This window comes from Theobroma cacao, chromosome 3 (genome assembly GCF_053813885.1).
Source record: "Theobroma cacao isolate CCN51 chromosome 3, ASM5381388v1, whole genome shotgun sequence".
NCBI lineage: Eukaryota > Viridiplantae > Streptophyta > Magnoliopsida > Malvales > Malvaceae > Theobroma > Theobroma cacao.
Window position 1 is genome coordinate 16,159,510 of NC_142641.1, and position 8,964 is coordinate 16,168,473.

The window sequence follows — 8,964 nt, forward strand, 5'->3', positions numbered from 1 at the left end:
TCCACATTTTGAAGATCATTCATTAGCCCACTTAGGGTGTAATGCCTAGTGTGAAGTTCATAATCCAATTTGAATTGTGAAAATGACGAATTCAAGCTATGAACGATCATTCATATTTATGTTTCCGCATCTATCTCAGCACCATTTAATTTTGCCTCATTGAGACAAGAGATCACTTTTAGCATGTAATCTCTAACTAGCTCCCTAGGTTTCTTCTTAAGGTCCTTAAAAGAATTGATTGCTTTCACCTAAGCAGATCTAGTTTTTGCACCAAACATCTCATGTAGGTGCAACATTATGTTAGCAGCATTACCCATGCCTTCGTGCTACTTTTGCAATATACTATTCATAGAGGCCAGTATATAGCATTCAGCCAGCTCGTTTGCATCATGCCACTTCTTATGATAGTCAATATCTTGTGGAGTTAATTGAGGAGTGAGTGCTTCAGGCTCATGGTTAGAAAGAACCCATGTAATCTTGTCATAATTAAGGACAATAATAAGGTTTCTTTTCCATTCAGAGTAGTTATCAACATTCAGAGTGCATTTGTTCAGCAAAATTGAAAGTGGATTCATATTTGTGATGCAGATATGTTTTTGAAAGTACATTTGAAATTATGTAAGCATACTAGTTATTCATAGACTTTGAACATTTCATGATGCATGTATGCATGATGACAATATATAAAACCCTATAAATTATACTATTAGTTCGATGGTCATCTACCTTTCTGTAATAAATTAACCGACTATAGGCCGTGAGAATTTACTACCAGGTAAACTAGGACCCTCCCACTTAACTATGTTGCCCAATATCTTCATGCTTAACATGGTTAAGGAACACCTTCATTTGGTCCACGAAGTTTACTAACAAAGCTACTGTAGGCAAGTTAATAGTAAATTCATGTTAAGTGTAACAACCATTGTTTCATTCTTTTAAGCTTCTTACTTAGTGAACCTCTATGGGAGGTCTCACTTCATAATCCACCTAAAAGGATTTATCCTTTCGGAGACCCAGTCCGTCATGATCTAGATTCATGTTCGCCTGTAGGGAGTGACTTGTTTCACATGCCAATGAGCCAACAATGGAGATCGTGGACTCTAGGATTACTAGCATCCTCTCCCATTCAATATTTTTATACTTAGGGTTTTGATTGACTTTTTACCGAATTTTGTAGATGCATATTTAGAATATCCTAAGTCAAATTATAGGCTTGGTTATGTTTCCAACTAAACGCTTTTAGTATATAACTAAGTCCATATTACCATCTTGTCTAGATGTGACTTATTTTCCTATATTCATTATGTATCTCATAGTATAAAACTCTTTTTAAACTAAAATACATAATGTATGCATGGCATTCCTTGAGAGATGTTGGCATCTTAATTCTAGATGATATGTTTTCAAGTATGCAAATAATATCTAATATCATTCATATAAATACATTGTCACGACCCGGAACCTCCTTCAGGCCCATGACAATCACCGCAACGTCCCTGATTGACACTCATTATCCGGAATGCCAATCGGAACCCCGTAAGGCTTACATATCAGTTTCTTTCCTTTCCTATGAGCAATCGTTGTTAAATATCTAGTTTTTAGAGAATATACACTATTTTAGATCAAAAACAATTAAAATAAAATTTTCGCCACACGGGTATTTTGGTCATTTTTTTCTCAAAAATTTCAAAACTGGCTAAAACGTAATATACAAGTACAAAACACATAATTCATATTCAAAATGAGTTTAAAAGTCTAAAATCTTCATTTAAAACGAAATTACGGTTATTTGAATATAATAAAAAAATAAAAGAAATATTAAGAAAAATATTCTATTTTCTTATAAAATAATATTTATAAAGTTATACGTGAATAATTTTTATAGCGTAAAAGCTAAATAAATTTATACATACTGAAATACAGTAAGCCAAAATATTTAATTTAATTTACAATAATAAGAGGGCCCCCGAATAAACAAAAGTAAAGAGGACTGTGAACCTACGGTTTGGAAAATGCAGATCCAATGGTAGTCCTCGATGAGATCAACTATCTGCAGTCTATACTGAACCTGAAATGGGTGGAAAGGAGTTGGGTGAGATTTTGCAATCCCAATGAGTAAACAGACATTATCATAAATATCTAAAGGAGAGTAAAATGGAGGCAAGTTTAAACAACAAATTTCAACCCATTTCATAATGTTTTCAATTTATTTCTTAAACCATAAAATATTTGTAATTTACCAAAACAATTGTTAAGGCTTATGTTTTTTATTAAAACAAGGCTCAAGCCAAAACTAATCCTCGAGGATACCTTGGCCGAGGCATCTAACCGAGTTCGCCAAGGGTGTTAAAATATTCACACGTGAAACACATTTTTATTTTTAAAAACCAGTCGTTCCTTGGCGTTGGCCGAGTTACACATTCACGTGGGGGTTCGACGTGAAGTGAGCTCTAATACTACCCCAGGAGTTACCCTCATCGCCTTTACAACCAGAGTAACTATATAACTGGGTTTACCGTGCCCCTCTAATAGGCAGTCCACGGAAACCCGTCACTGCAGTGACTAACCCACCAATTTTAATAAAATTTCGACAGTATAACGTGGCTTTTATTTATTTATCCAGCCTGCATAGTAAAATCAACTTACATAAATTTCCCAAATGCACTCACAAAATATAGCCACATATACTCATTTCTCATAAGCCATTCCTAGGAAAATATATATTTTTCAAGTCAATTTGCAGCCTCCAATTACTCAATTTCATAATCAATACAATATATTTTTATTTATCACATTTATTCCTAAAACATCAAAAATCCCGTTTTAATCTCGTTTTCATTTCATAAAATACATAAAGGGCATTTAAAAATAAACTCTAGATAATTTACAATAATAATAAGTTTACTCACCATTTGTACAAACTAAAAGCTTTCTAAGAGCCTCGATCACTACTCGTCGGGTACGACTTCTTTGCCTTTTCCGAAAGGCTCTCCTCCTAGACACATTACAAAAATTTACACAATTCATCACATTGATGCTAAATCACTATATAATTAACTTAAATCCTATACTAATGCATGGTATGAAATGCAATAGCCTAAAACGGCTTAAACGCGGTATTAACCTATTTTTGGCACTTTGCCCGATAAATTGCTAACGCGCTCCATTTTAGCTCTAAATCATCCCATTCTCTCTCCAACATTTCTAACCATTAAATATCAGCCAATAACCTTCTAAAAACAACAAAATCAACTCACTCCCTTCCTTGGAAAATTCGGCCAAAAATGGGACATTAACTCGGTTAATTTTCTACTTTATTTTTCTATCACGTTTAATCGTTTTTCATCATTTTCTCTTCATTTCCCTTAGAATAAAATCAATTCATCATCATTGTACAGCATTGAGCATCCAGCCAAGAGTGGGTATTGTGAAAATTTAATGATTTCTTGCCCAATTTAATTTCTAAACACATTTAACTAACTAAAACTATCAATTTAACTAAAAATCAAAACCTAAAAATTTCAATTTCTCTCCCCTAGAATTTCGTCCAGACCTTGATATCACTTTTTGATCTCTCTCCTCGAGCATGCTAAATGGAAATAAAGGCATAGAAAAGGTAGAAATCAAGCTAAAATCGAAAAATCTTACCGTTAGACGCGTAAACGGTCGAAAACCGTGAATTTCCCTTTGAATTTTCTTGTTTCTCTTTGGTTTTTCTTTTTTTCTTCCATTCCTTTCTATTTCCTCTCTTGTTCTTCCTTATGGCGGGCCAGCACGTAAAATTTGGGTTTAAATGGGCTGATTTTTTATTAAAATAATATTATATCATTAAAAAATGCCACATGACACTTTCCCATTGGCCCATTTTTAAAATTTCATCCATTTGTTTCCAAATTTTCACCATACACTTGTCTCATATATTCATAGCTTAGATAAAATTCTCAGACTCATCCAAAGTCTCGGTGGAGTAATTTTTGAAATTTACACTTTTACCCCCGTAAAAGTCAAAAATTACATTTTTGCCCCAAAAATTGAAAAGTTGCCCATAGACATATTTTTCATCCCTTATACTCATACCATTCTCCAATTTGTCAAATTTGATCTAAATTCTCTCAAAATCTCAAATTTTGTCTGTGGGTGGCAAAATTACGATTTTGCCCCTACACTCCAGAAATCACCAGAATTAAACTTTTTCACTTCCTATCATTAAATTATACTCCAAATAGTTAATCTTGGTAAAAAAATTTCACTCCATGATCAAATTATTATCTTAGGTGGCAAAATGACGATTTTGCCCTTGAATATCAAAATTTCCAATTTTACCCCAAATGAACCCTCGAACTTCGAACAATAATTTTTAGTCATTCCTGGACTATAAAATATTAAATTTCATCCTACAATTCCTATTTGAACTAGTTCGAGGTTAAATCAACTCAAGTGAATCGTTAGGTACGATATCGGGTTTCGTCTTTTCTTAGGTACTTTCCTAGCATAATAACATGCTACTCAGTGCATGTATGTCATGACATGTATTTATAGGGTCGGGTTTTACATACATATAAATAAATATATATATATATAATAAGCCACATTAATGTCAATCCTAGAAAAAATAAAATAAAATTACTACTTGTAATTCTCTTCAATCTTGCTTACTTCCGCTACTTGTTAGAATCACATCCAATTGGCACTCTTTCGAATTTTATGACCATATAAAAATCCTCAATTTTAATTTTAATTTTAACCTTATTTGAGAAAATAATTTTATTTTATCCAATTAATTAATCTCATTAATTAATACCAAAATAAAATATATATATTTAATCCAAGGCTAAAATTAATTTTCCAAAAATAAAAAGAATTTTGGAAAATTTTTTAAGAATATGTATAATAATATCAAAATTTTATATATTTTTTAAAAATAATTTTATTAAAAAAATTGGAAGGGGCCCACCCTAATGGGCTATTGCCCAAGAGCCCAAGGGTGGGCTACTACCTTGAGACAGCACTAGCTGCTACACCACAAGCTGCTGCCCAGCAGCATGTGCTACTGTTCGGCAACAGCACACTACTTCTATGTTGTCACGACCTGGTACTCTCCTCGAACCCGTGACAACCGTCGCGATGTTCCGATAGATATTCATTACCCGAAATGCCAACCAAAACCCCGCAAGGCTTTAATATCAGTTTTCTCACCTCCCCTGCGAGCAACAGTTGATAATATCATATTTCAAAAGATTATAAGCTATTTCCAAACCAAAACAATAAAGAAAATAATTTTCGTCTCACAGGGGTATTTTGGTCATTTTTCTCAAAAATTTCAAAACCATCTAAAAATGTAGTATATGAGTGAAAGATACATATTTCATAACCAAAAATAAGTTTAGATGTCTAAAACATTCATTTAAAGTGAAATGATAGCTATTAGAATAAAATAAAAATATTGAACAAAATATTCTATTTTTTTTATAAAACAATTTCTATAGAGATATCCGTAAATAATTTTTGTAGCGTAAAAGCAAAATAAATTCGTACATACAATAACACAGATAACCAGAGTATGTAATTTAATTTACAATGACGTGTGGACCCCCGAAAGACCAAAAGTAACGAAGGCTGTGAACCTATGGTTTTTTAGGATGCAAATCCAACTGTAGCCCTCGACAAAATCAACTATCTACTGACTATCCTCAGCCTGAAATGAGTGGAAAGGAGGGTGGTGAGTTTCTATAAACTCAGTGAGTAAACAAACATCATCAAAAATATCTAAAGCCGTGTAAATAAAGACAATTTAAAATAGATCATCATAAAATGGTTCATAACCTCAAAACACATTTCAAATCATCTAAACCAGTTACATTTCATCCAAAACGTACATCGAGGCTTATGAATCTCTTAAAAACTTGGCTCGTGCCAAAAATCATTCTCGGGGATACCTTGATTAAAGGCATCCAATCGAGACCGCCAAGGCTGTTTAAAAAGTCATATACGCTCAAAACACATTTTTACGTTTAAAAGCACAGTTGTTTCTTGGCGTTGGCTGAATTCACTCTCACGTGGTGGTTCGGTGTGAAGTGAACTCTAAACTTTACCTCAGGAGATACCCTCTGCGCCTCTCGTACTAAGGTAAATATAACAGGGTTTACCGTGCCCCTCTAATAGGCTGGTCCACGGAAACCTACCCACTGCAGTAAGCTAATAGATATCCCACCAAATCAATAAAAGTTTTGACAGCATGACATAGCAATTATATTACTGTAAAGCCCGACCTTATAAAATACTATTCATGACATACATGTGATAATAGCATGATTGCATGCTAGGAGAGTCCCGAAAAATTTACAAAAGTCGGTATTGTACCTAGAAGTACAACAAAGTTTATTTAATCCTCAAACTAGATCAAATAGGAATTTTAAGGTGAGATTAAGAGTTTCACAGTTCATGGATGACTTAAAAGGGTAATTTTGAGTTTGAGGATCAATTTGGAGTCAAATCGAAATTTTCACTAACTAGGGGCAAAATGGTCATTTACCACTTGGGGATAAAATGGGAATTTTAGAAAAGATTTTTTGACCCCATTTGACTTATTGGAGTATAATTTGACTTATTGGAGTATGATTTGAGGTTTAGAAGTGAAAAATTTTAATTTCGGTATAATTTGGAGTAAAAGGGTAAAATGATAATTTTGCCACCTCAGGGGCAAAATTGTAATTTTCCACCACCAGGATATTTTTTCAGCACATGGTCTTCCTTTATCTTCATCTTTGACCCTTGACTAATCATGTGGTGGAGATCAAATGTTTAAATTTTTAAAATTTTAAAAACGGACCAATGACATGATGCCACTTGTCATGCCTTTATTAATTTATTATTTTCCTTTTTAAAAGGCACAAAAATCAGCTCATCTTCCACCCCATGGCCGGCCAAACCAGCAAGAAGAGAGAGAAAACAAAAACAAAACCCTAGAGAGAGAAAATCAAAGAAAAAGTGTGAATTTTCAAGGAAATTAAGTGAAAAAGGTGAGATTTTTCTATTAAGCTTGAGTTTTCTTATTCCCAAGCATTTCTCTTTATTTTCCATGATTAAATTACATGTTTTCATGATGAATTCAATTCTGAAAAAATGGGTTAGGAGAGAGAAAGTTGTTGGATTTATTTGATTTTAATTTATGTTAGTGTTTTTAGTTAGTTTAGCATATTTAGAAACAAAACAACAAGAAAAGAATTTATTTTCTCCCCCAACCATTAATGGCTGAATTTACCATGTAGTGAGTGAGGATGAGTTTGATTTTATTCTAGGAGAATTGGTTAAGGAATAATGAATTATGAGCCTAGAAAAATAATGAGAATTTTCGAAGCAAAAATACAAATTTTTACCCACTAGGGGTATTTTCGTAATTTACTATCGAGACTGATAATTTGCACCACAGTGAGGGACATTAAGTTAGTTTGGGTGCAATTGAGGTATAGAAACTGAAAAGAATTAAATTAAAGTTTAAACGGACGCATTAGGAATTTAATCGAGTGACAAGACGAATTAGGCCAATACTGAGTTTAAATAGTTACCAGTGTATTTTTGCATTCCATATCATGCATTGGTAGTCTAAATTAGTTTAATTTTGATTTAGTACCAACTTGGTGAAATTCTTGATTTTGTACTGTGTCAAGGTGGTGAGTCCTCCGATAAAGGCAAGAAAATTGCATCCGAGGACCAGTAGACAGAGTGCTTCGAAAGTCTGCATTCTAGACATTGTGAGTAAACTTACTGTCATTTTAATTATCTAGGGTGGTTTTTAGATGCTTTCATGAATTCTATGGAAAAAGGAATTTAAAAAGGTAAATTTTCATGTTTTATGAATAAATGAGTTTTAATGAAATTAATTTATAAATTGTTTTGGAATTAATAATGATTTTGAAGAATAGAGTACATGGAGATTGTTAATTGTGACAATTTGATTGTTTAAATTGACTAGCTTATGATAAATCGAGCATGATTGGCTAATTGGCAATTGTATTGAAATGCGAATTGTTTAGTTGCCTTGAAAAACTGTGAATTACAAAATTGCAATATCATGTTATTGAGTTTTATTATATAGTGGATTATATATTAATTAATCACTACAGTAGGGGGTTTCTGTGGACCAACCTTTTGGAGGGGCATGGTAAACCCCATTATATTCTTACCTTGAACGGAGAGGCGCGTAGGGTATCTCCTGGGGTAAAGCTTAGGGTTCACTTCACGCCAAACCACCACGTGAAGGGGAACTCAGCCAACGCCAAGGAACGGCTATGTTTTCAAAACAAAAATATGATTTATGTGAAATGTGAATTTTAATAACCTTGGCGGTCTCGGTAGGATGCCTCTGCCAAGGTGTCCCCGAGAATAGATTTATGGCTCAAGCCTAGATTTTTGTGAGATTCATAAGCCTTTTTACGTATTTTGAACGAGATGTGTTCTAATTGTCTAACCCAGTTTATGATGATTTACTTTATTGTCTCCATGTACTCAACTCTAGATGTTTATGAAGATGTCTGTTTACTCATTGAGATTTTATAATCTCACCACCCTCCTTCCACCCATTTCAGGTTCAGTATAGACTGTAGATAGCTGATCTCATCGAGGACTACAGTGAGATCTGCATTTTCCAAACCGTAGGTTCACAGTCCTCTTTACTTTTATTTATTCGGGGACACTCTTGTTATTGTAAATTAAATTAAATATCTTGGCTTACTGTATTTAAGTATGTATAAATTTATTTAGCTTTTACGCTATAAAAATTATTCACGTATAACTCTATAAATATTGTTTTATAAGAAAATAGAATATTTTACTTAATATTTCTTTTATTTTCTTATTATATTCAATTAACCATAATTTCGTTTTAAATGAAGATTTTAGACTTTTAAACTCATTTTGAATATGAATTATGTGTTTTGTACTTGTATATTACGTTTTAGCCAGTTT

At 33.0% G+C, this 8,964-nt stretch overlaps 1 long non-coding RNA gene across 1 annotated transcript; it reads left to right on the forward strand.

Annotated features, from left to right (window-relative positions):
- The first annotated feature begins 6,906 nt into the window (after positions 1 to 6,906).
- On the forward strand, positions 6,907 to 8,688 carry LOC148763626 (uncharacterized). The gene is made up of 3 exons (XR_016025430.1): positions 6,907 to 7,019; positions 7,668 to 7,751; positions 8,586 to 8,688. It is a non-coding gene; the product is annotated as an uncharacterized LOC148763626 (long non-coding RNA).
- Positions 8,689 to 8,964: the final 276 nt, after the last annotated feature.